This window comes from Amphibalanus amphitrite, unplaced genomic scaffold (assembly GCF_019059575.1).
Source record: "Amphibalanus amphitrite isolate SeventyFive unplaced genomic scaffold, NRLGWU_Aamphi_draft 000937F_arrow, whole genome shotgun sequence".
NCBI classification, from domain to species: Eukaryota; Metazoa; Arthropoda; class Thecostraca; order Balanomorpha; family Balanidae; genus Amphibalanus; species Amphibalanus amphitrite.
In genome coordinates, this window is record NW_024882431.1 from 94256 (window position 1) to 98707 (window position 4452).

The following is a 4452-nucleotide window of genomic DNA, read 5'->3' on the forward strand; positions in this document are numbered from 1 at the left end:
CATCGGGTCCCGGCGCGCGCACCCAATCAGCTGACCAAGGTCGCCGAGCCGGTGACGTCAGCGGGCACCGACCAATCAGAGCCGGCGGTGGCCGCGTGGTGTGAGGGGGCGCGACTGAACCGGACCGCTCCGCCTGGAGACCGGCACGCTAACGCATGGGAAACGGGGAGCCGGAGAGGTGTGGGGAGGGGAGGGGAGGTGAATGGGAGGGGAGGGGAGGTGAACGGGAGGGGTGGCGGAATGCTGGGGAAGAGGGTAAAGTGGCGTGTTGAAAAAAAAAATTAGAAAAAATTGAAAACACATTTGGAACCCGGGAGACATTATTTCCAATTGAGAGCTTCAAGATTTGGTGGCATTCTAATACATTTATTCATTGATTGATTGATTCCCTCGTTCATTCAATCTTTCAAATTCTTTATTTCATTCCTTCAATGAATCTTGAATCATTCATTCATTCAATAAACCATTCATTCATACGACGACATAACCCGATGTCCCTTGTTGCGGTATATAGGACATAGGTACTTCGAGCATCGAGAAACGTTACTGAGGTGAAATGGAGAATCACTGTTAAAACAATTTAATTAGAAATAGGCTTTTCAAACAACATTTTTGTGAGTGTGCTGCGTCTCTGATCTCTGCAAACGGAGAGAATAAATTCTGCGTTTGCCAAGAAATTCCTTGGCGAAAGACCAGCGCTCTTTCTTAGTTTTGGAGCTGGTGAGCCATGTTATTTCTTTTCTATATTCCATGTCAATGTCTCATGATGAGCTTCGTGATCACTGAAACTATAATTACTTGCTGCTTGTTAGAAACGTGCATGGGATTGAACATCTTAAAAAGATATGAAAAATTATGAAATGCAGCTAGTGAGCTATGCTTGTTCGTGTGTGTCGTATGACAGCTTACCAAAACCCATAAATGCCTGAGCGAGTCCATATAGGTACCTTTCTCTTATAATCGAAACCGTAAGCCCTTTAGAGGAACCGTAGAGCCCTTTAGCGCAAGCTTATACTGCTCCCGCTAGATGTCCCTGGCATCGCGCGCCTGTGGGTAGGCTGCGCCGCAGTGCTCGCGCGCCTGTGGGTAGGCTGCGCCGCCGTACACAGACATTCCGCCGGGCTGTGTACATACGGGCGCGCCGCGCGGGTCCATGTGAGCGAAATTACTTCACATTGATGGTTAAAAATCGGTTGCAACTTTAGATAGCTTGAACCGGTATGACGAAATGTTTAATACGCCAACGTAAGAGACATTTTTCTTGTCAAGAGGTGGAAGAAACGGACTGTGTTTTAGCATTTGTAGACGATGAGATAATGCGATGTATCTTGCTCGAAACAGCGTTAAAATGTCCTCATTGAAGTTCTTTGAATTGTAGTACGTCTACCGTTAATCGTGTGCGAATTATGCAGAGTCTGGGCCATAAGCTATATCTAGCGTTTCTTCTCGGCCGTTGTAACACTGTTATCAACTGATCACGGATGTAATCCTTCTTCTGTCACTGTGATATAGCACTGATGTCTCCTTGTTTTTCATTGAGTCTAATGACAGGTAAAATTGGAATATCTGAGCCATTTTAGTGTCTCGAAATTATAGCGTTGTCGTTCGGCCGATCCGCAGACGTCGTCTTACTTCCCGTCAGTGGTTAGATTTGTGGTCAGATTTGTAACATTGTTCAACTGCTGCATATAAGCAAAAAAGATCATTTTGATCTACTCTACCTAACTTATCTTATGTGATGCGCAACACCTGCATAAAAGTTCTTTGAATTTAGGGACTTTTACTGTAAATCGTGTACAAATTATGCTGAACATGTGTTATTACGTGTTGACATTTCCATTGAGCCTTTGTTACACACAAACGCGTTATGAGCACATGGCACATCCGAATAGGTTTAGCCGTGTACGGGACTGTACTAGCGCGTCTGCTCCGCGTCCCTGGACAGGAAAAAGATCACATTACCATACCCATCTTCCTAGCGTGTTCCGCGTTCCTCTCCGCAGAGGTCGACTGGCCAGGGGCGGATCCAGGGAGGGGGAGCTAAGGAGGGTCGACTTGCAGCTCGGTACAAATAATCCCTTTAGAATGTTTCCATTATAAAAATGGTATGCATCATGAATTCTTAACGTAAGACAAATTAGCATCTTGTGTGTAGCATGGTTTTTCCTAGTCATTAAACTAGCGTTCGTTTGTCCCCTCCATGTATCCATGACGCCCTCCCCGTTGAATCCGCTGACTGTACCCCTGCCCCACACCTCCGCCACCTCACTGGGGGGCCTCCCAGACCAGACTGCTGCCCCACTGGGGGCCTCCCAGACCAGACTGCTGCCCCACTGGGGGGCCTCCCAGACCAGACTGCTGCCCCACTGGGGGCCTCCCAGACCAGACTGCTGCCCCACTGGGGGGCCTCCCAGACCAGACTGCTGCCCCACTGGGGGCCTCCCAGACCAGACTGCTGCCCCACTGGGGGGCCTCCCAGACCAGACCTTCCTCCAATCCCGTGTCACCGGTCTCTCGAGGCCGTCCGTTGCAACGTCTCCGGTCAGTCGAGGTCGCCCAGTATCGCACACCGCGCCACTGCATGCCTGAATATATGCATGAGCCTGCACGTGCGCCGCGCCGCGCGTCCCGGCATGCACGTGGTCCGGCCGCCGCGCCCGATTTGGCTGCAGACGGTGGCACAGTCTGGCGAGGATGGGCGCATGGGTGTATTCATGGACAGTGCTGTGAGGATGCTCATTGCTTGAAATAAATAACGGCGACTCAGATGCCAACGCGATAATTTTTGTGGCTGAACAATCTGAATGTGAGTGTTGTGAATAGTTGGGTAATTACCACCAAGAGTATCTTAAGTCTAAACCAAACCTATAACAGAAGATCAGAATAATCCCTCTCGCACCAAAAACACATCCAAGCTTGACCCATTGACACGGCTACCTCTCCCAATCCTAGACATTACTCAATGGTAAGAACAAGGTCAGTGGGACGCAACAATGCCCCGCACTAATCCGCCGCCGTCGACTCCATTACAGACCTGCCGTTACAAAATCCGTCGGCATCTCGTGCGCTGAGCAGCCGGGCACCCCGGCGCTGAACGTTACCACACCGACTGATGATGGGGAGCCGGGGTTGGGGAGATTGTTAGCGGTAACGCGCTAAGACGGAGGTCAGGGAGCGGATTCAGCGCCGACAGAGACGAGCGTGTCCGGATCAATGTGTGCAACGTGTGCAGAGTGCAGTGTGCACGATGTCGGATCAATGTGTGCAACATGTGCAGTGTGCACACACACATCAGCCAGCGACGCTGTGATGATGAATGATTGTGGCGATCAGGGCTGCGGAGTCGGAGTCGGAGTCGGAGTCGGAGTCGGTCGGAGTCGACAGTTGTGACCGGAGTCGGAGTCGGAGTCGGAGTCGATTTTAGAAACCCGAGCCGGAGTCGGAGTCGGAGTCACCGAAAATCTGTCGACTCCGCAGCCCTGCTAGGTCTGCGGAGTCGGAGTCGGGAGTTGGAGTCGGTCGGAGTCGACAATTCTGCCCGGAGTCGGAGTCGGAGTCGGAGCTGGTTTTTGAAAGCCGGAGTCGGAGTCGGAGTCGGAGTCGCCGAAAATCCATCGACTCCGCAGCCCTGGTGGCGATGATGATGATAATGACGATGACTTATCGTGAGTATTTGTATGTGAAAAGTTTATCTGTTATAAACTGCCATGCATGAGACATTGACCCGTTGTTAGATGCGTATCCACAAACGCACCGCAGTAACATCACGATAATAACGTTCATTTGAGTCAGTATGCAATTTCACCACTCGGCATGCGACAAGCCGTAATACACCTTTTTGCGTTAGCTTTTGACCATTGGGCAAAACGTTTGTACACATTCACCATATAGGTGGCGCTACAAATGGGCGGTTGGTCACAAAGAATCACCATTGTGCAAAACTATTCGGCGATCTTCCTCTACAACTCGACATTTTTTTTTTCAACCACGTTGAGTGGAAGTCCGTCCGCTGCGATTGCGCCGAGGAGGGATTTCGTCATTGAAATCTGCTTCGGGTGGTTCGATTTTTTTTTAAATTTTTTTTTTCCGAACTACTCCGCCACCCATGATCAGGTGACCAGGAGTGCCCCCGCCCTCAAACCCAGCGACTAGCAGAACCTTACGTTAACACCAGGTAAAATAAACTGATAAGTCGCGGCACTCCCTGCTAAGAAAGGAAATAAAACTAAAAAAAAGCAAATGAGAGAAGGGGTAGCGGGTTTAGGCGGAGACAAGAACAGAATGCGAAAGTAGTCACTGCTGAAACCAGACAGATGACTGTTCTCTACTACGATACCGAAAGCAACTTTCACTCAGAAGGGCATGCATTCATCTAGAGTAGAAAAAACAATCGCTCATTCACACGTCATGCAAACATACGTGGGGACATTGAACGAATGGTTCGACATTGTG